Genomic DNA, 27,205 nt, shown 5'->3' with positions numbered 1-27,205 from the left:
GAAAGGATTCCAAGAATGACTTGGTTTACTGTAACTCAGATGATTTTGTCAACCATTTATCAGTAGCATTATGAAAAATAAGTATTTCATGAATATTATGCTCTTTTTTTCATAGCTCCAAGTCAGCAGCCAGCAAACATAGTCTGGCGACTGACCAATTCAAAAATATGCTTGAACTAGGACCAAGTGAAAACAATGGAAAATGAGTCCGATGTCCTAGGCTATAAAGTAAGATTGTCATGAAGATCCTAGTAAATGTGACGTACATGAGTAATGATAGTTTGAATTAACCAAGTCTCTATCTTTCTTGTGATCTATTGTTCTTAAAAGGTTGTTGACTACATAAAACCATGTTGATATTTGGAGCATGTAGTATGAAATTTATAAAGTTACATAATAACGTTGGGCTAGTTTGTATTCCAGACACTTCAAACAAATACATTTTGTCAGTGCAAAACTCTATATCAAAGTGAGGCAAAGAAAACAGAGATTATGAAATAACAAGACAAAATGCAAACATTGTTCAGAATTTTGTCTTGTGGTGGAGCTACCCATGCTGGCTAAGAATTCTAGGGATTATAAAGAAGAAGCCAAGCTCATGAAAGCTTGGATGCCAGAGGTTATGAATGATCACAAACTGGGAACAGAAAATAAATATTCACTGGTTGTACCCTATTGCCAGAAGAAACAGACTTCAGGCATCCTGAGTTTATTTTGCTGACTGTGTTTTATAATGGAAATGTATGCAACAAATTCCAGGTATCAAACACTAATGCAACTGTTTTGTAGGAATAAACTGTTCACACAAAGTTGTGTTCCTTGTTTACCTACATCCCATTGTTCATTAGAGGAATCTAATTTTAAAAAGGGGTGAAGTATCTTCTCTATTGTGGTTGTTAATATCTGTACAGAAAATCACTTACAAATATATGGAAATATGCTATCCCACTTTATTGCATCCAGGGTAGCTTTCTCAAATCTGAATACCCTTAAGGTGTGTAGTCTAACTCCTAGAATTTTCTGGTTAGCATGACTATTGTTAAAAAAAAAAACCTGGGAGTTAGACGTTCACACTCTTGAAACATGTCACAATTGGAAAAGGTTTTCATATGCTGTTGCTCACATTAGCAAAAGATGTTAATGAGCTAAATAGGTGACTAAATTGTGACACTTCTCAGATCACATACGGCTCTTAGGAATTCGACTAAAACATAAAAATATCTCCATTGCTTAATAGAGAATTAGCATGTCGGAAATAATGTTACCTTCACCAGCTTCATTTTGGTGATCCTTATTGGTATTTGTTTCCACTTATACACAAATATAGTACGCCCCAAGAATGTGACTATTGAGGCAATGATTCACTTCATGCGCATCCAAAGGAGTAAGAAAATATCAGTCCAATATAGAGAAAAATTTAAAGAGTGAAAACAAGCTGTTGTGTAACAGTCACTAGGAAGAGAAAGAGTTTTCACTTACAAAGACATAAAAGGCAAACACTCCCAACATGTTGTGCCTGATGTTTCGTGTTACCACAATTGGTTTTCAGTGATGTCCAGAACGTATTTTCAAAATGTGCCAAAGGTGCATGTAGCTATAATGGTCCAAATACCGTACTATTGTTACCTTCATATATTTGTCCCTCCTGGTTGGTACTGGCATCTTGGGAGGTGACACGAGGCTGGCTTCTGGGCCTGGTGAATGCCTCATTGGGTGAGGGATCCTTACCAACCGCCTTGAAAGAGGCGGTGGTGAGGCCCTTACTTAAGAGGCCCTCACTCGACCCAATGGAGCTAGCTAACTATCGTCCAGTCTCCAACCTTCCGTTTCTAGCGAAGGTTGTTGAGAATGTGGTGGCCCAGCAGTTTCCACGACACCTTGACGAATCCGAGTATCTAGACTCACGCCAGTCCGGCTTCCGACCTGGGCACAGCACAGAGACAGCCTTGGTCGCGTTGGTTGATGATCTCTGGAGGGCCAGAGATAGAGGTTGCTCCTCTATCCTGGTCCTATTAGACCTCTCGGCGGCTTTTGATACCATCGACCATGGTATCCTATTGCGCCGGTTGGAGGGGATGGGAGTCGGAGGTACCGTTTTGCGGTGGTTCGGCTCCTACCTCTCCGACCGGAGGCAATGTGTGTTGACAGGGGGACAGAGGTCGACCCCGAGGCCACTCACTTGTGGGGTGCCACAGGGGTCGGTCCTCTCGCCTCTCCTGTTCAACACATATGTAAAGCCGCTGGGTGAGATCATCCGTGGTTTTGGGGTTGAGTATCACCTCTACGCTGATGATACTCAGCTGTATATTTCAACTCCAAACCACCCCAACGAGGCTGTCGAAGTAATGTCCCGGTGTTTGGAGGCCGTCGGGGTCTGGATGGAGGACAACAGACTTAAACTCAACCCCTCCAAGACTGAGTGGCTGTGGCTACCGGCACCTCGATTCAGCCAGCTGATTCCATCGCTGGCCATAGGGGGCGAGCAGTTGCCCCCTGTGGAACGGGCGCGCAATTTGGGCGTCCTCCTTGATGCCCGGCTGTCAATGGATGACCATGTGGCGGCCGTGGCAAGGGGGGCGTTCCACCAGGTTCGCCTGGTGCGCCAATTGCGCCCCCTACTGGACCGGGATGCCCTACGCACGGTCACTCATGCGCTGGTGACGTCCCGCCTGGATTACTGCAACGCTCTCTACATGGGGCTGCCCTTGGGACGCGCCCGGAGACTGCAGTTAGTTCAGAATGCAGCCGCGCGGGCTGTGATGGGGAGTACGAGGTACTCCCACGTAACACCTCTCCTGCGCGAGCTGCATTGGCTACCTGTGGTTTTCCGGGTGCGTTTCAAGGTGCTGATTACCATCTTTAAAGCGCTCCATGGCACGGGACCTAGCTACTTGCGGGATCGCATCCTCCCACATACATCCCTGCGGCCAATACGCTCACACAGGGAGGGACTTCTCCTGGTGCCATCCACTGGACAATGCCGGCGGGCGACACCGAGGAGTAGGGCCTTCTCTGTGATGGGCCCAACCCTCTGGAATGACCTCCCCCCCGACATTAGAACCACTTCTGACCTCCGCTCCTTCCGGCAAAAACTGAAGACCCACCTGTTCCGATTAGCAGGCCTGGCATAATTCAACTGTCCCTCCTGGCAAACGCACTATATCTGGTTACTTTAGGGGTTTTTTAATTCACTGTATTTGTTTTTAGGGGTTTGAACTTATTTTAATCTGCTTTGTACAGTTCTTTTAATGTCATTCTTACCTCCTCCATGTCAACTGTCAACTGTACATACTTAATTTTATTGTATCTGATATATTTTGTATGAACTGTACACCGCCCCGAGTCCCTTTCGGGAGAGGGGGCGGTCTAGAAGCATTAAATTAAATTAAATTAAATTAAAATTAAAATTGTCATGGCTTAGGATGCCAATGCAAATAAATGTGCCATTGTATGAACAATGGGCAGGTACTCTGAACATCTCCTTATAGCCCCACTGAATTCATACAGAGCACTTATAAGCAACAGGAACAGAGTATTATTTTTTCCAGAATGACCCTAGTGGGATTTTTGAATTTTATGTTTTGTTTCATGAACTGAAGATGAATGTTTAAAAAATAAATAGAAAATAGATGAGAAACCTATATAAACAAAAGGAACCTATATAACCAGTTCTGCCTTCCCTCCTTTCATATTTAGATTTTGTATAGGCAAAATCGACAAAGCATCACTCATATCGTAAAGACAAACATTACCTCCGCTGAATTGCTAGTACCTTTGGAAGATGATCACCTCATTGAAATAAAAACTGTAAATGACGGAGGAGATGGAAGCAGCAGTGAAGAAATTAGAATTCCAACCCAATCAAGTGAGTTCTGTTCCTCCGTTCCACTGTCCCTGCCTCCCAAATGATCACTATAGACCTTGAATGCTGGAAACGGACATATTCTATCTTAGTAAGACAGCATCTTAGTTGGCAGCTAAGTGAACATAAGGACCATATCTTGGTTAGGAAAGGGACGAGCATTTGATCTATAAAAGCACATTTGGATTTCCTGAGTGGATGGGGTGTAAAGCTCTGCAGTTTGCTGATATAAATGAAACCTGCAGCTGTGTGGAAATTTGTACTGCACTGAAATCAGTCTTCAGCACAATTGTCTTCATTATTTACCATTTTAGAACAGCTTAAAATATACCAAGTGTGATAGATAGGTTAAGCTATGTAATATCCCTGCCTACAGGCTCACAATCAGCTGAAAATGAAAGACAAAAAGGGAAGGGGAAGGGAAGAAAGGACATTGCTAATCAAGGCCTCATATGAGTGTCTGTGTGCATTTACTACTGTATAATGACATTTGTAAACTAAACTCCATTTAAAAGCATTTGTAAAGATTAAAAGAACATTCTAAAGGGGCAACATACGATTTTTAGAAATCAAGAATTGGTTTAGAGAGGGGGAAAAGAGCAAGCGTGTGAGAGTAAGTAACTAGGAGAACTAATATGTCATCCATGCTTTGAGCAACCTACAAACTTTACTTCTTAATACTATTTTACTTCTTAAGAATACAAACTGCAATTTGTTCCACAATATGGACCCACCATGGACACAGGCAGATTGGCCTCTGATATTAAAGTCATCCACATCTGGACCTACAACAGGTATCTCCTGGATGATCCAAGTGAATAGGGCAGATATGGAGTAAGAACTCCATATCTGATGGAGATATGGAGCAAGAGCAAAAGTAAGATAAGAACCTTACACCTTCATAAGAAAATGTGTAAAATAAATGTCGAGAGCAGGAAATTCCATGCACAGTTATCATTAATAAAAGACACTAAAGGATTATCAGAATTGCTGTCTGATAAAGAGAACTAGAAGAGCAGTCAAAAGAAAATGGGATAAGAAGACGAATGGCAGATCTAAAATGGAACATTTGATGCATTTCCTTGTTATATATGCAAGATTTATTCAAGGGGTAGAGAAAATGAAGAAGAGTATTTGTGGCTCAGAATTGAAATGAAGAGTCAAGCATTAGCACTGATGATGTTACCTAGTTTGGGTTAATGAAACATCTGCAAGAAAACAACCAAGCTCAAGTAGAGAAAAACCTGACACAATAAAGCAATGTTTCTTTCATGATAAGAAGAATCTTCATTATAATGGATTATATTGTAATTCTCATGATGTGCACCATACAGAGGCCTAATGACTAGGACAATATACAAAGATTGTATATAAATAAAGATAAAATTGCCTATATGCTTGAAGATGAGAAGCCCAGTCTATATGGATGTCATGATGTAATGTCATTTTATGAATGTTCTCTACGTGTATAAAGCAGACATTTGCTCTCAATTTAATTTTAATGTATTATTAACATGTTCCTGAACCTAGAGCTAATAGATTTGTGCTGCAAAATGTGATAATTAGGTGTCAGCAAAGAAATACAGTCCAGTGGTCCTATTCAAATTTTGACAGCATGGGTTTCTTTTCAAACTTCATTGCCAATTGAACACATATGGATCATATTGGACTATTCAGTTGACACTCTGTTTAGAAATTAGACGCAATATCATTTATTAAACTAGAGCTTGGTCTCTAAATATAACTGTAGAGTTTTAATTTTTAACCAAGGGTGCAAGGAATAGTGTAGGGAATGGCACCGAAACACAAAACTCTTTGAAATAATCACAGTTGGTAGTTCTCTTGCCTAGATAAAGACAAAGAACTCTCTTCAGATTTTACTCCACTAGTCATTGCCAACTATAGTGGGTGGTACTCATCTCCGTTTCAAGGCCATTGAGCTGAAGACATTTCTGTGGTCGTGTTCCTGCCAGCATGTCATCGCAGAGCACTGTTACCTTCCCACCAAGGTGATACCTATTTATCTATTCACATTTGCATGCTTTCCAACTGCTAGGTTGGCATGGACAAGGATGGGAAACACCCCATTGTGTGGCACTTAGGTCTCAAACCTGGGCTACAAGTTTTCAGTGGACGAGCCCAGCATCTTAACCACTGAGACACCATGCCACCCCTTTTGTCCAGAAAAAGGTTTTTATTCTCTATAAAACCATAGCAAATAAATGACTTAAAATCCATCTCGTTTAAAATTTATTTATTGATCTCTCTGAAACCAGGAAGAATAGTTCTACTTCATTAATTTCAACTGTCCTTTCTCTCTCTCTATCTTTTGAAGTTTAAGCTCCAAAGGAATGCATGTCTGCCCTTCAGTTGGTGACATAATTGCAAACAAAATTATAATCCTGATTTATATATTCAATTCCGCCAGATAAACAGCTTCTGGACATTTATGGACAAAACAATAAGGAGCCAGAAATATTGGGCATTTCCCTTTACCCGTCATATATCAGTTTAATCTGTTGTCTCTGGAAATAGAAGCTGTGAAGAAAATATAATGATTTGCCCTTTAAAATGTAAACATAATCTAGGCTGTAGTCTTCTGCCTAGTTTCCTAGGAGAGTATGAGGTCTTTTTGAGTGGGCATATGCAAGTTCATATGTAATATTAAAACTTAACAACAACTTGTTTAAAATCTGTCTTTTAATATATCTGTGACTTTAATAGCAATTGTAAAAAGTACATGGGATTGCATTGCAGTGTTTTGTTATATGTATCATAAACATTCAAACTATTAAGAACCAGTAGTCCTGACCAATACAAGAAAAGGTTCCAACTGTTTGTGATGTACTATATTATTAAACCAGTTTGAACTAAATATTTATTGATTTTTTTTCAAATTTAATAAAAAGATTTCTTTTTACCATTTCTACTTTTTGTAGCAATATTTGGATCAGCAGGAACAAAAATAAAACCATAGAAGGGACATGAATTTTATTCTAATTCTACAATTCAATTTAAAGAATAAACAATAGATTAGTGGGAAAAGTTTTGTATGGAAAACTTTGAGATGAGACTACTAAATGTATGTTAGCAAGAAATTAAAAAATATTTGCACAAGGATAGGAACCTACATTTTTTTAGAATATAACCTAATTATGTATTTTACAAACAAACACACACACACACACACACACACACACACACACACACACACACACACACACACACATATATATATATATATATATATATATATATATATTCAACTTAATTAATGCATAATAAAATCTCATCACTGCACAAACCTCACTGTCTTTTGCTCCTTCCCTCCTGGGAATCCACACTAAATTCTTAGCTTTATGAGTTCAGTGGAAGAGGAAGGCAATTGTCCTCATCTTTAAACTTCTTTTGAAGGGTTGCCTACAGTGTGAAATATTTGAAATTATTTTCGAGGAAGTATAAATGTGAATTCACTTCTATTTAAGACTTTATACACTTATGTGCATACTTTAAGCCCAGGGTTACATTAAGACAGCAGCTTGTCCACCCCAAGGATAAACATTCAGACACAAGCAAAGCAATATGGACAGTACAGTGGCACATGTGCAGACCTGTATGTTGGGGAAACAAAATAGCCAGTTCACAAACATATGGCACAACACCAGAACAAACCCACGAGGGCAGGATTCAGCAGTCCATCTGCATCTGAAAGACAAGGGTTAATTTTTTGAAGACAGCAAAGTTCATATTCTGGAGAGAGGGGACCACTGGTTTGAAAGAGAAGTCAAAGAGGCCATCTATGTTAATATTGAATAGTTGTCATGGCTGCATCTCATCTGTCCAACCTTCATCAGCTGGCACCCAGACATTAGCATGTGGCGGCGGCGGCAGGGGGGGATTTGAATGTGAAGAAAGAGGAGGATGGAAGCTCAGATGGGCCATGTGAGAAGCTCCAGCCAGCCAAGGTCATTAACGATATGCAGAGCTGGCAACCAAGCACCTCTTTTTGAACAATATATAAGCACCTGTTTGGACATTTGCAGATAACTGAGAGATAGTGGGATGTGGGGGGGGGGGGGGAGAGGGAACTTCCTTTGTGTTGCTTGCACAGGAAAACTTCTGTTCAGTTTATGCTACCTCTGTAATCATTTAAGCTTCAGTAAAGTAAACTCTTGGCAAAGCAAATGTTCAGAAATCTTTCTTTTCCAGATGACTGAAAGGGATGGTTGACAACCGCCCTCCTTCAACAGAGAGGGAGGAATACAATGCAACCTGTGTCATGTTTACAATGCATTCCTTTCAGCGGAAGGTTCCACATCCATTCATCAGGTGTCTCTGAGGATACAGATAACCCCCCTCCCCAAGTAGCCTCTACAACTCTCACAGAGCTAACTACTGACCCTCAAAGAGCTAATGACAGATAACAGATGAAACTAATGACTGCAAACAATATAATTTTTTCCCATTCTCCACCAGTCAGTTAGAACTAATGCAACTTCTTGGGTGACAAACAAAATGTTTTCAAAGAAGAACGAGAAAGTCCAGTTGCCTTTTGGAAGAAGCATCTTTGGGATGTCTTGTTTAAAAGATTATAGAACAATTGAATAAGCATTTTACAAATTATCAGTTTTGAATTCTCACTGAAGAAAAAAGTAATAGACCCTGCACTTGCTGGAAAACCTTAGGAAGAAAAAATCATAAAGGACAGATAATAAACCTATTTATTTTACAACCGATTAATAGGGGATTGATTCACTGTACTTCTACCTCAGGATATATCCAATGTTAAGCAACCAGAAAACCTATTCCAATGAGATTGTTGATCCGTGTAATTCAGTTTAAAATGTCTCTTTAGGCTATGATATGTTTTTCAAAACTCTCTTTTGAAATATTTCATACATTAGGATTACATTGTTTCTCTACTTCTTTCCATTAATTTCTAGAGCAGTGTTTTTTAACCTAAGCTACTTTAAGGTATGTGGCCTACAACTTCCAGAATTCCCCAGCTAGCATGCTAATGGTTTTTGATGGAGGTTGCTATTAAGGTAACACAGCAAAGGATTTTCCACCTGTCTTTTCTTGTTTCTCAATGCTTTGCCACTAAATGAACAGAGTAAATCTGCAATTGCTTATCAACATTCTGGGTTTCTACAAAATAAAATAAGAGGAAGTATTTGTAGCAGACTGCAACTTCATTGCCAGCAGCAATACAGGGGGTGGAGAGAAAGATGGCTGTTGCTTCCTTTCCTGCATTATTTTACATTCAATCCATTATTTATTCTTCACATGGGCAAAAATATAAGCCCACCCCTGAAAATAAGCCCCCTGGACAACCCCTCCTCTGACCAGGCAGAGCAATGCTCACCAACCTAGTGGTATCCCGAAGGCACCAAGACACGGAAGCTGGGGGGGGAGGCGCTCACATTGCTAGCCACTTTCGGGATACCGCTAGGTTGGAGAGTGGCATTCTGCCTGGCCGGAGGGGGGAATTGCTGTTTAGCTGCTCTCTTGCGAGCAGGCTCCCGAAGAACCAGGTTTTTCAACACAGTACTCAAAGTTGTTCCTGCTACAATCTATGATGTATAATAGACCACACAGCTATACATAAGTAAACAGATAGAATAAATATAAATATCCAATTAACTGCAACAATTTTAAATAATCTAAATTTAAATCTGGAGCCAACCAACTCTTCTGAACCTCACCTCATAATAGATGCACACATTGCCTTCTGTTTTTCCTCAAATTGAGAAGAAATTAGCTATTTGTTTCTCTCTATAGTTTGCAATATGGAAATCTGATAGAACCTCTTGCCACAGGAGCTGGGGAGTGGGCAGAGTGGCATGTGGCTTGGCATCTTAGGGATATCCCCTAGGTCAGTGAATGGCACTCTGCCCGGCTGGAGAGGGGATTTTCCGGGCGGTTGCTCGTGAGCATGGTCACCTCATGGCTGCTTTGCCCCTGAGGCTGTGCCCGGCTCTTAGGGAGCCAGTTCGCAAGGGAGCAGCTGCCCGGCAACCCCAAAACAATAGGCCCTCCCCTATAATAAGCCCAAGGCCATATTTCATGGGGCAAAAGAAAAGAAGACCATGTCTTATATTCAGGGAAACACGATATATAAACACATTCTTTGATCTAAGTCTAGATTTACAAAGAACATGCTTTCTGTCACATAGAGATACATCATCTCAAGCACATGACCTCAAGCACCAAATACACCTGTCAGATGTGCAAATATTTAATAGTCATCATCAAAAGCAATCCTGTAAGAACAGAAGGCAGGGAAAGCATGTTTGACCACACCATCATAGCTCACAAGTTAATTATGAGCCAGAAGCCAGCAAGCCATATGCTTAAAATAAGGATTTAGTAAGTTTATGATTCAGTTAGAAACGTGGGAAGAAAGCATTTGTTGTTCAGTTACTAAGCCATATCCAATTGACCTCAGTGCCCTTGACCTCCACTATTTGTCAAAGTTTGCCCAAATTCATGTTCATTGAATTGATGACACTATCTAACCATCTCTTTCTTCTCCTGCCCTTTCCTTTTCCCTCTACCTTTCCTAACAGCAGGGTCTTTTCCATTGAGTCATCTTTTCTCATTTGGTGGCCAAAGTATTTGAGCTTCAACTTCAATATCTTGTCTTCCAACGAACAGTCAGGGATTATTTTCTTTAGGATTACTGATATGACCGCCTTGTAGTCCAAGGGACACTAAATGGTCTTCTCCAACACAATTTGAAAACATCCATTCTTCAGTGCTCACACTTTCTTATGGTTCAACACTCATACTCATACATTACCACTAGAAAAACCATAGCTTTGACTATACAGATCTTTGTCAGCAAGGTGTTGTCTCTGCTTTTTAGTATGTTGTCTAGGTTTCCCTTAGCTTTCTTCCCAAGGAGAAAACATATTTTAATTTCCTGGCTGCAGTCACTGTATTATAAAGAATTAAATATAATCAAGGGAACACAGTGGTTAAAGATGCTGAGCTTATCAGCTGGAAAACTGACAAACCAGGTTCGAGATCCAAGCACTATGTGATGGGGTGAGTTCCTGTTTCTTGCTCCAGTTCCTGTCCATCTAGCAGTTTGGACCATTGAAGCTCTGGGCAGAGGCATCTAGAGAATATTTGGAGTTTAAAATATCAAGGTGGCAATTGCAATCATGAGATCTAAGATCTGTCCCTTAAAATGGATGGAGTTTTGATTGTATAGATGTAGCCACTATCTTGACTTTGGGACATCCTCTGTGGATGCCCCAATCTCTGATTTTGCTACTGAAGTGACTATATCTAATATTTCTGAATAGATTGTTGAGCTGCAAACATTATCACAAATAGAATTCTTATGAAAAAGATTTTAAATTAAATCACTCCAATGAAGCAGAACCACAAATGGAAGCAATAACTAACTTCAGAACAGTGAATCAGATTAGATTATTTCCAACCATTGTTTAGCCTTGGGAGAGGTTTAAAATCTCATTTGCTTGGGGGAATTTCCGTTCAGTCCAGTTAGTTTGACTGCTTGTGACAACCTGGACACAGCTAGAGTTTACTTGGCAGATTTTGGCAATAGTTTGCCTTTGCCTTGTTCCAAGAACTGTGTGGCACTAACTGTGCCCAAATCACATTCTTGTCTTCATGTGTACGGTTTTAAACTCACTCCTTCCCAGTTTCCAGCCTGATGCTTTTAACTATTATGCCAATGTCTTCTATAAAGACATTATATAACATGTACAGAAAATGCCAGGGAAAAGTTAATAATCTAATGGGATTTTTTATAACAAAAATATGATTACTCAAACTATGTTTACTCAAACTATGTCACTTTATATAACTCTCATCCTATTAGAGCTTTTTGGGAGTGACAGAACTTTGCATTTACAATCATTTTCTCAGATCTTGGCTTCTTACCCATGACCATAAAATAACTTGAATCTCTGCTTTCTTCTATGCTAATGAAATGTTAGCCCCCTGTTCTGGTCTTTCCAACAAGGTTGAAATTCAACTCAACTATCAACACTCACAATATGGGCTCAAGGTTGACAAATCCCGTATGTGGTCTGGGATTATTTTTAAAAATTCTGCATAATAGTGGCAGATATAAAACTCCCAATTAGGAATCAATGATTGCCAGGTTCATTACATATGGTTGTAGATAAGAGGTGGGCTGCCAATTTTTTTACTACCAGTTCAGATGCACCCCTGCGCTCGCTTGCGCATGCAATGATTTGTGCATATGCAGAAATGTCTGGGTGGGTGGGCAAAGCCTCTCGCTGCTGCTCCTACTGGTTCAGCCAATCCAGGCTGAACCGGCAGCAACCCACCTCTGTTGTGGATGCCATCTTGATTTTTTGCCCCATCCCAACCTCAGTAGATCTTTCCAGTTGCAGAAAGAATACTTCAAAATTTATTACAATGGAGCCTTTAAAGATATCAAATTGAAACTGAATTATCCTCTTAAAAGTCTTCCATTATTGCAATTTTTCATTTCATTCTGCCAAAAATTGAAACAGCTGCAAAACATTTGATGTTTCCCTATCTCCAGACAAATATTTTATCAATCTCAAGCATGAATCAGTTCAAATAAAAATTGTTTGTATTTTAATTTTGGTACCCACATTCTAGTCAAATGATACTCTCTCCCAATCTTGCATCTCCATGTTGAACCATATTGGTGTGGATTTACAAAGGCCTAATCTATAACAAGTATTTATAAAGTACTCTCAGACTTTTTAGCACAGAATATGACCAGAATATGAATTGCATTACTGTTATCATTCATTGATTAAGCATGCCTGTATATATTGCAATCTCTCCAAAATTGACTCTTCTTGAAATTTCAGTACAGAAAACAACAGGAAATCCATTTTCTGACTCTGTTGTCTTGTTTTATCAGTAGAAAAGGCACAAGATTTTCCACTATACCAATGCACATTGGACAATTATTCTGGTGTCCATCTGCTTTTGTTCCATAGGAATCAGTGTCCTTGAACTGGAAGGGAGGCAGGGAATAACATTACCAGGGATTTTTGCAGGTAACAAAGTGGAAAGTTCACAGAAACTTTTCTTCCAGTTCCTGCAGCTGATGTTCCTGTTTTCTTTTTTAAAAACAAAAATAATAATCTTGCCTGCCACCACACAAAAGTAATAGGGATGCTTTCAAACAATTTTGTTGAGTAACAGTTTCTTCCAAAACAAACTTACATTTTGGAAAATGACCTAGAACAAAGGCTTTCTCACATCTCTAAGAAGGACATGGTCAAACAGTGATTATATGGGGAAGACAAAAGAAGATGTTTAAGAGCATTTGGTTTCTGACCCTCTCTGTTTAGCTCTTTCAAGAACATGCAGCATATCATCCCACCAAAAAGAGAAGTCACATGGTTTTCTAAACCTGTGGTGTTTTTCACATGTGAAGCAGAAGAAAGAAAATAGATATACTTAGAAGAACTTCCCTTGGGTAAAAAGAAAACTCTTTTGAATTCTTGGAAGTGACTTTCGTAACAATAAAAGGATATGAGCAAAGATTATGAAATTGAATGCTAAATAGAAACATTGTTATCCAATAATGTTTTGAGGTAAAAATAGTTGCTTATGCTTCTGTCCTTACAAATAATGTGTGGGAGCCATGTCTTCATGTATGTAATATGAAGAAATGGCCCCCACGTCATTTGTAAGGATAGAAGCAAAGGCATATCAGCATATAGGCATCTCATGTGTAGTGTTTGAAGTAGCCACATTTTTCTAATTACTTTGAACAACATGAAGCGTCCAGTCACTTGGTTTCTATATCTGAAGTTCACTTGTCTAATTCTAAAGGAAACAAATGTATATGAAAACAAGAATAAGTAAATTGAAATTAAAACAAGATCAATTACAGTCTCAAATGTTGACGTGCTTTAATAAAAGTAGCTTTGCATATTTGATTTGAATACAAAGAAACTATGGGAGAACGTATGACTCTGGTAATTTTCTAAAAGCATGATTATTAGTTAATATTCTATGGCAATTAGCATTTGAAAAATGTGCTAAATGAATCCTACCATGTTTGAAAAGCAGAGAAATTGAATGCCTTGTAAGTCAGACAGGGGAAGTGGCTTACATTCACAACATAGATTGCTAAAACAATTTCAAGTTTCTGTAATCTGAATGTGTCATATGGATAAAGATTATATGGAAGTCAATTGTTAATTGAAAAATCTATAGGTTTAACTGTCTATTCTGAAATCTATTAGATTTAAATCCAGAAATATCTTGTAATTTATTTTATTTATTGAATAAATCAAATGATATAATTTATAATTCTATATTAGATAAAGTAAATTAGATTGGTCTACCTTACAGATTGGCTGGCTTCTTCAATATATGTTCCTTCTCTCCATAATTATCAACATCTGCCTATCTGCCACAGGACTCCTTCTGGTACTTTTGACTGTATTTGAAACCCTCTTTTCCCCAAGGGTCCTCATTGTCCCTCACTGTCTGACCAAACTGGCAAGCTCATTGCCTTTACAGTGATATAGGCAAATTTGCTATAAGGGCTAGTTTCACATATTTGGTATTCTTTGGCTTAATTAATGATATCCTACGAAGAACGTATCTAGAGACTGGAGCTCCATCTTTACTCTGTTACCTTGAATGTCAAGGAAATTCTAGAGTATAACTTCAGTTGTCCTGAATTGTGTGCAGCATTCACACAAACAGGAAGACATCTTCTTTAGGCAGAACACTTACAGTAATATTTTTAAAAATGTTAAACATATTTCAAACTATCTCCTTGGGTGGGTCAAAAATTATTATTTACTTCTAGTCAATTTTTCTTTGCTGTACAAAATGTTGAGCATTTGAAATTGCTCAAGGCGTTCCAGAGTTATGCTGGAACATATATTGAGTCAAGTTTCACTCAATCTGCCCTTTTTTCCAGAAGTTTCTTGGTCTTTCCTATCTGTCTTACATCTGTGGCATTTCTTGAAGATCTCTATCCAAATCCTTATTTCCATTCCATCAGCTTTTTGTTAGAAGTGTCTCAAGAACCAACTTTATAGTATTAGAAACTGTAGTTCAGGCCCTCATTCCCACATCCTGGGTTTTCCATAAAAACCTCTGGTGGCAGATTTCCAAAATACGGAAATAAATTGAAGTTTAAAAAATTGCTGATTGCTGAAGTCAAAAAATTGCTGATTGATAATGCTGTAATGTTGTTGGCAATGATGTATTGCCCAGGAAGGCTGTCAGACTTGCCCCATTCAGGTCTCTAGGAAAGAAAAACTCTTGACTCCATTCATTTGAAGTGATAGGTACTTTTACTAAGGATTAGTGGTTGCAGCCAAACCAAGACTAGATCTGTATTATGGCACAAAAGTTACACTTTTCCCCTTTCCATGACACTAATCCTTTTGTCCAGAACCATCAGTGTCAAGGCTGGTTAGATGTTTTTGGAGCCACTTGGATGCTTGGCACCACTCAATGCAATTTCTCACTCCATTTTCAGATGAGGTACCTTGATGACTTTTTCATTTTAGTCTTGGCACCTCTGATTTCTGTCAAAGCTGTCTCCTCCTCCCACTATTTGTCTTACATTCCCATGCTCCATTCTACTACTCTACATTTCTCCCCCCCTCTCCCAGCCGCCTGCTTAACAGAGATGCTGAAGATTGCAGAGCTGACAAGGGCTTTGGATGTGCCTCTTCAAGTTTGCAGAGACAGTCCATTCTCACAGAAGATGACCCTGAAAGCAACATCACATCACAACAGGTGTGTGTGTTTGTGTGTGTGTGTTTAAGGAAAGACAGTGAAAAGACTGGTGTTAAATTATCCCACTGAACTGAGGTTAAACTTAGAAGAGGGTCAGAGGTATCAGAAGCAAACCAATCATAATTCCTTCCTTCTTCCCTCCTTCCCTCCCTCCCTCCCTCCCTCTTTCTTTCTTTCTTCCTTCTTTCCTTCCTTCCTTCCTTCCTTCCTTCCTTCCTTCCTTTCTCCCTTTCTTTGCTATAGACTGAAAGCAGTTTAGATATCTTCAATGCTCTCAAAAATTACATACTCACTAGAGTTTTCATGTGATGGGTCCCAAGATTAACACTTAATCTAAAAATTATAGTTTGGACAAATTGTTGTGAATCTCAATGAAGTTTAGAAACAGATAGTTTTACATGTAAAAACATGCAAAATTCCAGAGATACAATACAACTCAGTACATTATATTCGACTCAGTGGAAATGTTGCTTGTGGGTATATATATGACTCAAGTTATTTATGTATTAATAACATTTATATGGTTATAATATATCATTTCATAGTCTCCAGGTATTAACAAAGCAAAATCTCAAGCAGGTACAATATTAGAAATAAAATTTAGAGTAATTAAAAACAGAGAATAAAAGTAACTTAGATGAAAATGATATTAAATCAGCAAGAACCTTCCCAAAAGCCTTAGCTAAAGCCAAAAAAAATGAAGATGCCAGAATGGATTCACAACCAAGCTGCTACTGCTAAGAAGACTTCATTTCACATGGCAAGGATGAATTCATTATTTAAATAATACATACAGAAAAATGTGATCTTTGCTCTGCATAGAAAATTGCATAACCCCAATCTTTACCCAGACTTGGCAAGGGAAAATGAAATCCCTTACTTCATCTCACTGACCATTTTTTATCTTTATTTATTTATTTCATTTTAGTTTCTTTGGGTGGTAGTAAATGAGCAGCCCTGAGAATCAGATGTCACACAAGTGTAACCAATTATTATAGTTGGTCGCAGAGTCGGCCAGAAGTTTACAATGGATTTGGCATTTTTATCTACCTACCGAGTCTTTCCCAAGGACATGGGATAGGGAGACATTGTTGTTGATGGTATTAAAGGTATCCTTCATGTAAGCTATTCCAAGAAAGCTGCTTATTGCAAATAACTGGTGGTGATTTTATCAATGTTGATGGTGTTCAAGTGGTGATCCAGATGTTTTGGGATTGCACCCAAAGCATCTATCACTGATAAAGGAGAAACACCAGACCAACAACCAAGAAAACAAGCTCAGAAAGCACCAAGGATCCTGCACCTATTACTCCTGATACTATCTTTTCTTTATTTTGCCACAAATCATTCTATTACTATTTCCTGGTCTTTATATTTTGTATTTTGTCCAGTTTTTTCTCTTCTATTCTGCTGTCCCCAGGCACTGCCATATTCAATATCCAGAGATTTTTGTCTTTCTTTTTCCTTCAGTGGTTGTGTGACTGTCCTGAGTCCTGTACCCATTTGTCACCAGCTGTACAGGAATTCTAACTCCCAGTGAAGCCCTAGTTGACTCAGGCTATAACCAAGCCAGTATGTGTTTGTGTAAATTATGTCTTACCATATATTTTATGGGACAGACAGTGTCTGTAGCTACTCTGGTGAGACGTGTCCAGTGTGGTTGAACTTCTGGTATGGCTCTCATCTTCTTCAGAGTGATGATGTTTGTCCATCATGTTCAAAAAGGTCCTTGACATCAATCAGGTTGTGGGCTATCCATGATGTGTCTGCAGGTGGCTGGTAAGGCCTATATGGACATGAAATGTTCTACCACATGCCTGGCTGATGTGTGGGCACTATTGTTGCAGCGTTTGCATCTCTGGCTTTGTGGAGTGCTCACTTCACTTGTGCCAGGGTTGTTCTTCTGTCCTCAGATGTCTGGCAGCCTTGGTGGATCAGCATGCGCCATGTTGACCGACCTTGTGCCAGGATTTCCCAGAAGGTGGTGTCAATTTTCAGGGACTTGAAGGAGGCTTTAAATGTCTCTTTGTATTGCTTCCTTTGCCCCCCATGTGATCACTTTCCTTGAGACAGCTCACCATAGAGGAGCTGTTTGGGGATGTGTTGGTCTGGCATCCTTGCAACATGGCCTGCCCAGTGTGTCTGGGCTTTCATCAGCATGGTGTTAACTGATGGCAGACCTGCTCTGGAGATGACCTCTGTGTCTGGCACTGTCCTGCCACCAGATCCTCAGTATTCTACAGAGGCAGGTCATGTGGAAGTGGTTCAATTGCCTAGCATGCCTCCTGTATACAATCCAAGTCTCATGGGCATACATCAGGTAGTTAACACTACTGCTTGGTAAACTTTGAGCTTTGTAGCAAGGCTTATTCCATGGCAGTCCCACACATTGGTCAGTAATCTACCAAATGCAGAGCTTTCCTCCTCCTCCTCCTCCTCCTCCTCCTCCTCCTCCTCCTCCTCCTCCTCCTCCTCCTCCTCTTCCTCCTGAGTACACAAGCCCCATAACTTTGCCAAGATAGTGCCTCACTGGGAGATTATTATTGTGTGTGCTGTCTACACATAGTTAATCCAGTTTTTACTATGCTGAGCTTTTCTATCTTCATGCTTCTTAAATTCCTTGTTACCACTCTAATTCTGTCCTTGCAGGTTCAGCTTTTCTTTTCCTGGAAATGTCAGAAAATATTTATTGTCTTAGGTGTCATTAAATTGAAATAAGTTGGAATTGAATACTTTCAGTCAGAAGATTGTGCTATTGACTGTACAAAGCATGAAAATCAAAGAAGGAACAGTTTTGTGTTCTTAATCAGAAAGATATAGAAAAAAAAACAGTACTAGGGCACAATGTAATCAATGACCAACTAATATTAATTAGATATTATGGACAGTATTTACATGATTAAGTTTACTGATGCAGAGGAAGAGCAGGTTGATGAGTTTTATTATGAAGTTCAATCTGAAATCAACAAAACTAAGCATAAGAAATGTTGCTAGTTATTGGATATTGAAAAGCAAAAATTAGAAATCCCAAAGAGAAAAATGAGGTTGGACTATATGGCATAAGAAATTAAAATGAAGCAGTATATCTTTTCATTTTCTACCAATCCAATGATTTCTTGACTGCTAACAGAGTCTTCAAACAACCAACACTATGTTCATATAGTACATGGCCATCTTCAAATGGAGTATGCAAAATCAAATTCATTATATTGTTGGTAGAAAGAGATGAAAGAGATCAATGTTAACAGCAAAGGCATGGCATGGACCTGAATATTGAACACCTCATCAATTGCTCATGAACAAATTCTACATTAAGCTGAAGCAGCAGAAGGAAGCCAGCCACTTTCCAGAATATAATCACCATTTTCAGGAGAGCATCAGGAATTATTTGAAGTCCTGAACTTCATTGACAGGGAATCAGAGGAATTCTGGAATGAACTTTTAAAAGTTGCTAATTATTAATGTGAACATTATTACTATGCACTGATCAGGAAATCAAAGTTTCATATGGTGAGACTGAGGTTGTACACTCATTTTATTCCAATTATTTCCTAAATGTATATTGAAGGAAGCTAGATTGGAAGTTGAGTGGGGTTTTAAAACAGAAGGAATGAATTTCAACAACCTGTGCTGATAGCAGAAAATGGAAAAGAGCTGCCAGGTCTCCTAATAAAAGTCAAGGAGCAAAATGAAAAAAAATGGGACTAAAATTAAATATCAAGAAGAGTAAACTAATGACAAGTGGTATGACAACTAATATTGGAATTTGCAATGAAGATATTAAGGAACCAGTTGTGAAGAAATATGCCACAGACTAGCATTAGCTAGACTGGACATGAAGGCCTTGAAAAAGATATTCAGATGCAATGTTTTTTTTCCTGATCTACAAAGATCAGAATCCTGCAAGCAACAGTTTTCCCTACGGTATGAGAAGCTGAATTTTGAAGAAGTAGGACAGAAAAAGTATTGATGCTTTTGAACTTTGATGCTGGAGAAAACTCATAGGAATACCATGGGGAGCCAAGAAGACAAAGTAATGTGATCAATGGACTCAATTACAATAGTAATTTGGTGTTGTTAATAGGTGAAGGGTAATATTGAGAATAGAACATCTGTAAAAAATGTGGTCTCTAAGAGTTGACATTGATTTGATGGTGCATCATCATAACTGTAATCAAATTGTAATTAATTCAGTTACTGGAACCCCTACCATATCCATCTCAATAAATCTTGTTAAAGAGAATTTCTGATAATTGTGCTTGAGGGAAAAAATCACTTTCTGTTTAGATAGTTGCCATAGAGTCTGACCAGGGGTGAAATCCAGCAGGTTCTAACAGGTTCTGGAGAACCGGTAGCAGAAACTTTGAGTAGTTCAGAGAACTGGCAAATGCCACCTCTGGCTAATCCCAGAGTGGGATGGAAATGTAGATTTTGCAGTATCCTAACCCCGCCATGCCCACCAAGCCACGCCACACCCACCAAGCCACGCTCACAGAACCGGTAGTAAAAACATTTGAATTTCACCACTGAGTCTGACCATATTCTTATTTATCTATGTCTGTATTAATTAGTTATACTTGTATACCACTGAATCTGGATCAGTTTATCGGAGATTATAAAAGTCATGAGGTAAAACAGATGGTGGGTTAAAACAATCCAACAAAAGAGAGTATATAAACTGACATTTATATCAGTTACTGTCCAAAAAATGATGTTTACTTATGTATGAAAGAATCACTGAGAGCAATTTTTATCACTTCAGCCCCTGCAGCTATTGAAACAAGCTTCTTTTAAAACACTGACTTATCTTCTTATCAACAGCACATGTCGACAGCAAGAAAGCTGCAGAATTGTAGATGATTGCTTTGGATGCACATAAATGGCTTATTTTTCTTAGAACTATTGAATGGATTTCTAGGTGCATTAAAGCCACAAAGATTAAATGATCATTGTATTCTTTTTCTTAAAAAATCTGAAGTACAACTACAGTATCTCACAAGATTGGGAGAAAGTAAGATATAGAAGGATCTTGACAAACTTGAACATTGGGCACTATCTAATAAAATGAAATTCAATGGTGAAAAGAGTAAGGTTCTACATTTAGGCAACAAAAATGGAATGCACAGGTACAGTATAGGTGATACCTTGCTCAGTAGTAGTAACTGTGAAAGGGATCTTGGAGTCCTAGTGGACAACCATTTAAATATGAGCCAGCAGTGTGCAGCAGCTGCCAAAAAAGCCAACACAGTTCTAGGCTGCATCAACAGAGGGATAGAATCAAGATCACGTGAAGTGTTAATACCACTTTATAATGCCTTGGTAAGGCCACACTTGGAATACTGCATTCAGTTCTGGTCGCCACGATGTAAAAAAGATGTGGAGACTCTAGAAAGAGTGCAGAGAAGAGCAACAAAGATGATTAGGGGACTGGAGACAAAAACATATGAAGAACGGTTGCAGGAACTGGGGGTAGAACAAGAAGCAATGGGTGGAAACTAATCAAGGAGAGAAGCAACTTAGAACTGAGGAGAAATTTCCTGACAGTTAGAACAATGAATCAGTGGAACAGCTTGCCTCCAGAAGTTGTGAATGCCCCAACACTGGAAGTCTTTAAGAAGATGTTGGATAGCTATTTGTCTGAAATGGTATAGGATTTCCTGCCTAGGCAGGGGGTTGGACTAGAAGACCTCCAAGGTCCCTTCCAACTCTACTATTGTATTGTATTGTATTGTATTTAAGGAAGAGACTAAAATAAAATTACTGGACTACGAAAAGAATCATGCCTTTACTTAAGTGATTTATGTTTATAACTGACCATCTTGTGGCTGTGACCAAATGTGGCTAACAATAATAAAACAAAATTCAAAGTAATTAAAGACAATTGCAGGAACAATAGGTGTAGAGGGTGGTAAGGATCCAAATAAATCCCTTCCATCATGCAGACAGACACATGAGTAACCCATAGAGCTCACCCAGCCATTTTACCTCAATGAAAGGTGAGAAATGTATGGTTTTTAATGTCTTATGGAAGGCAGGGACATTGTCAGAATATGGATAAAAAAGTCAAGATGATGGCTGTGACAATCAAAGTTACACCCATTTTTATGTACATCACCATAACCTCACCCTGCCGACACTCCTGATGGAAAAAAGTGCTATGACAAATCAATATGTCATCAGGAATTACCATGTGGCAAGATGGGCAGCTAATATACTTTATAAATGAATGAATGAATGAATGAATGAATGAATGAATGAATCAATGAATCAATGAATCAATGAATCAATGAATAAAAATGTCTTTGCAAAATATTGCACTGTGAAAACGTCTAGAGCTTCCTTTTCCCAGTCAGCTAGCCCTCACTTTTTACAGTGTTTAATTCAATTCATTCATGAATGAACATGAATATACATGTCCCAGGATAATGTTGCAGGATCCAATCTGGGTTGGTGGGACGAGAGGTTTCGTCTTCTGAGCGTTTGGACTCATGCTGGAGCCCATCTTCAGGGAACCTCTCTGAGGTTCTAGAGAGAAGTTCCCTGAAGATAGGCTCCATCATGAGCCCGAAAGCTCAGAAGATAAAACCTCTGGTCCCAATGACTGACACAGATTGGGTCAATTTGTTCACCTTAAGCAAGTACTACATAAGCATTCAGAAACATTATTGAGTTATTTGGGTATTTTGCCTATGTAGATCCCTCTCCTGAAATATGTTTTCTTATTGTTAGAATTTCTTGGTCAAACTGTGCTTCTCACATTGATCAATAACACCAGCTTTGTCTCCTCTTGATGTTTCACATCCTTTGGGAAATGCCAAAGCCATCTCACATGACTTACAAAAGACATTTGAGGCATTTCTGGTGTGTCTTTTTATCATACCTTACAATCCATGTCAATGTCACTTCAGAATGAGGAAATGCCAGTTCATTGCATATCACATTCCCTCTAGAGATCAGTATTCAACCAGCTGGTTTCCTTTGGATCTGAGCTCTCATTAGTGGAGTAAAGTTGACATGAATCTAATCAATCCAGAATGATCTTGCTATGGATTTTTAGTTAGGCTGATGCTAATGAACTTTTGCAATAGCTAATGAAATGCTGGGTGCTGTTGAGAAGCAAGCAAGATGGGAAGGCAATCTTTCAATGATTTTTAAAGACTAGATAGTGGGTTGCAATTTGCAAAATAGAAAATGGGCAGATTAGAATTATTTGAAATTTTTGAAATATTTTTCCATATGTTTGTTTATATGGAGCTAAAATTCCTTCTAAACATCAGTGACAATAGAACTATATTTGGAAGAACATTATGATCTAGTCTAGTTATCTCTTATTTCTGACTTCTCCCATTTCTCTGCACTTTTAAAGTGTAGCACTGACTCATCTGATTTCTCACTAGCAGCGTAGCTCCTTTACATAATGTAAGTAGGCTACAGAGTGTTCTGAGAAAAAACTACATAATGATGTTGCATGATCGTTATGAAAGAAAAAAAATGAAAGTCAGTTCCATTTGTCTGTGTTTATATTGGGAAAGTGCTGAAGAAACACAGGCACACAAAGATACTATAGATCTTCTCAGAATAGCTGTCTTCCCTTCAGTGACCTAGTGACTACAAGTCTCAGAATTCTCAACAGTCTTAATAGATTCAATAGTCTCAGAAGTCTCAATAGCACTATTTCCTAACAGTGAGAACAATTAATTACTCAATGGCTTGCCTTCAGAAGCTGTGGGTGCTCCATCACTGGAGGCTTTTAAGAAGAGACTGGACAGCCACTTGTCTTGAATGGTCTAGAGAGTCTCCTACTTGAGCAGGGGGTTGGACTGGAAGATCTCCAAGGTTCCTTCCAAACTTGTTATTGTTATAACTTCTTCTTCTTATTGTTGTTGTTAACTAGAACTCAAGGAGATTGCCATTAAATGCATCTGGGGAAGCATCTAGGAGTGGATTTTTTTTTCCCAAAAAAGAAATATCGTGTGATTTGGAAGAAAAAAAATAGGGACAGTGGAGCTCCTATATTTAAGTTGCAAAACCCAACAGGTAAATGTGAGCAAAGAATTTTCTGTATATTTCCTGCCAGCTAATGATTGCCTTACATTTTTGCAATCTGAATTGTGTAGGTCTATGGAAAGTGAAGACCAAGAGAGTGCTTCAGTAATTACAAAGTGTCTTTGTAATAGAAGGCTTATTTTTGTCCTGGGAATATTACTTGGCTTCTAATTTCACATATCAATGTTCTCATAACTCATCCCCACATGTTATTTCACAAGTGAGTCATTTTCTACATTTGGAGACCAGGGAGAAATAATGTAAGCTTCATGCATTATTTGTGTCTGGGTTCCAAGGGGGCCTGTTCCAAAACAAATCCTTTTCTGCTGGATTGTCTACATAGTTGTAACAGTGAAACAACCAGTCCCATATGCCTAAGTAGTTCTAATTTGTGCTAATCCTCTGAATAGAAAATTACTAAAGTACTTTGCACTCCTCTCATTTGACTGAAGATTGGGGCTTGTCCTTAAAGAAAAAATTACTTCATAACAAATCCCTCTGCTTAGTAATATCACCATTCTCAATTCAAGTAAAAGTCACTTCTTTATAACACCAGATTTGAATGTTTAATGTTTCTGCTAGGCGACATTCAAGATGCAATTTTCCTAGCATTTCAAATTTCATAATGATTGCACTTCTCTCAGTAAACATGATGGCAAAGATCTCTGGATTATCTAATGCCCCAATCTTATCCTTCACCACTAAGGAGTGGTGGTGGAACATAAATGGTTAGAATGCAGTACTGAGGCTACTTCTGCTGATTGCCAGCTGCCAGCATTTTGGCAGTTCGACTCTCACCAGGCTCAAGGTTGACTCAGACTTCCATCCTTCCGAGGTCAGTAAAATGAGGACCCAGATTGTTGGGGGGAGGCAATAAGCTGACTTTAAACTGCTTAAAGAGGGCTATAAAGCACTGTGAAGTGGTATATAAAGCCTAAGTGCTACTGCTATTGTTATTTCTAAAGTTAAGTCAACATTGTAGAGCATGAGGTACCTGAGTTACTTCATAACTGCCAGCCTGTTTGCTCAGTAAAAAGAAACTATCTTTAAGGATGATTGACTTCTTTCTTTATTGACAAAAATGACCTAAATCAGACTGAGTAAGAAATGTTATTGTTTTGTATTCCAGTTTGCAAGAGGACAACACTCAGAAAAGGCATCCTAAATACTGTATGACTTAACCCTCTACTTGTTGCAGCATATGGAGCCCAGCTATATAGTTTAGTCTCTAGAATCCTCACATAGTATTCTTGGAAGAACAAAAACAAAACTGAATCACTATATTTAGCCTCTAGTGTTCTGTTTCCCACCCTATCTTAAGGTGGACAAAGAACTGCCAAGAACAAAACTAATGACAGGTGTTCATCACATTTTATAAATAATCAATGATACTCCTCAAACCATTATTTTTCTGAAGAAATAACTTCCTGCCTGAAGAATGCTGAATAACATGGAAGAAAATATTTAAGACATATAGTATACATTTTATTTCATGGGATAAGTTCAGTGGATTTCTGATTCCCTGAAACAAGGAAAACAATCCTAATCAATAGATGTTTTCAATTTGCTCAGCATGCAAGGGGAAAAAATTGAGAAGGATAACTTTCAGCATCCAGATATATGTCAGCTTTACCTGCATCTATTTTTAACTGCCCAAAGGAAAGCACTGGGATTTCATACCAATAGCTCAAGGTCAAAAATGTGCAGGGGAATAACTATTGTCTTTCCATGATTAACAAGAAGATCCCTTCCAGCCAAATGTCTACCTTAATGAATGCTATTTCCATATACACTAGTTGAATCAGCAACCAAAGGACTATTCTTAGAATATGAAAAAAAAATGTACGTCATATTTGGGACCAACAGGAGTTTAAAATGGCTTTGACCAGCATAATTATAAAATCTGAGGGTCATTTGAGCATATTGCTTTGTCCTGCAATGAAAGAAATTTCATGCAGTACTGCAAGTATAAACCTCATGTGTTACTGTTTCAGATCAATTATAACTCTCCATTCCTAGATAAGATCCAAAAAGGTTAATTTTGGTGCATCCTGTACAGAGTGTGGTTTGCTGCTGGGTCGGCACACAAAATTTTTTGTACGCCTGCATACCAAACACGCATTCCACGCCCGTGCGCATTTGCAACTAAAAAGATCTGCACAAGTGCAAAATGTTAGAAAAGGAAAAAAAATACATTTCTGCAGTGAAAATTGTTCTGCGTATGCACAGAACTGAAATTCCAGATGGCGGTGCAATAGGACAACTGGTTCAGGGGAGTGGTAGGCCTGGGTCACTGCTGGCTGCCAAGTTACTACTGATTCGGCCAGTAGGAACCCACCTCTGATCCTGTAGCACTAGCAGTGTACAGGTTTTCTAGACATATAGTGTGTGGAATATATATTGCAAAAAGGGGAAATTTCTGATTGTCACAAACATTTGATAGCAGGGCAAATATTTTCAGGAGATGGTGGACTTTGCTTTGAAAAACAAACATTTAAATAGTGTTTAGATGTGACTAAGGCTTATCCAATCTTGGAAACTCTGAACAGGCAGCAAGACTGCTATGGGAGAAAACAGGGCTATTGTAGAAGAGATTTTTAAGTCCATAGGAGGAGGAAGAATGAAAAAGAGGGCAATTCTGCCTTAATCATACCCAGTATAACTTTTGCAGGAGAACTACTTTGATAGACCTTAAGATTCTGCACATACTAGTAATACAAATAATTTTCCACAAATCCACATGGTTCATGTATCTTGAGTTGCCAGATTAGCCTGAGTTTGGATGACTATTGGCTAGGTCTTGTAATGGATTCCTCCAGCTAATTTTCAAGATCCTTTCAAACTTTTATACTCTCTGATTCTGTGAAATCTACAAGCTATGCATATGACCTAAACTTTTCCTTCCTTCCTTCCTTCCTTCCTTCCTTCCTTCCTTCCTTCCTTCCTTCCTTCCTTCCTGCCTGCCTGCCTCCCTCCCTCCCTCCCTCCCTCCTTCCCTCCCTCCCTCCCTCCCTCCCTCCTCACTTCTATATTTTTAGCATTTGTTTCAGTTCACTTATGGAGACATTTGAAGTTATAATAGTTCTTTAAATGTAATTTAATCATGTGTCATATTCTCATATAAATAAATAGCTCATTCTCGGAGACAGAATGCATTGTCATTAGGTCAAGTTCAGTTAGCTGAGACCAAAAATGTATTTTAGCCACAAGTCATTTCTCTAACCAGAAACCCTTGGAAGATCACTTCCAGGGACATTTGAAGTGTCAGCTTAACTCTTTAGTTTGTCCTCTTATGGACAGTACTTATTCATAGACCCATAGAAAAGATCTTTCCCAGCCTAGCAAAAGTCTATAGGAACTGTAGTTGCTAAGAACTGAATTTCACATATTCAGTATAACCTCATGATAAAACCTAGTGAACTAAAGCAATTATATATACTATACTTACAGGCCAATTATCTTAGAGCTAACTAAAACTTGCAAGATTAAATCATTTATTTCTTTTCCACTTCTGTAATGATGCCATTATTGTCACAC

General features: G+C 38.7%; 1 pseudogene across 1 annotated transcript in view; it reads left to right on the top strand.

The window, feature by feature from the left end:
• The window catches only part of LOC309399653 (contactin-6-like), a 163,131-nt pseudogene extending 158,447 nt beyond the window's left edge, over window positions 1–4,684 (top strand). The window contains exons 19-21 of the transcript in view: window positions 116–228; window positions 3,697–3,865; window positions 4,560–4,684. The product of the transcript in view is annotated as a contactin-6-like (transcript). The remainder of the gene's footprint in view (window positions 1–115; window positions 229–3,696; window positions 3,866–4,559) is intronic.
• The last annotated feature ends 22,521 nt before the right edge of the window (window positions 4,685–27,205 follow it).

The sequence above is a fragment of the Natrix helvetica genome (genome assembly GCF_964273705.1).
Source record: "Natrix helvetica genome assembly, chromosome: 1".
NCBI lineage: Eukaryota > Metazoa > Chordata > Lepidosauria > Squamata > Natricidae > Natrix > Natrix helvetica.
The sequence above is the reverse complement of the archived record's forward strand: the minus strand, read 5'-3'. Positions and strand labels throughout refer to the sequence as shown.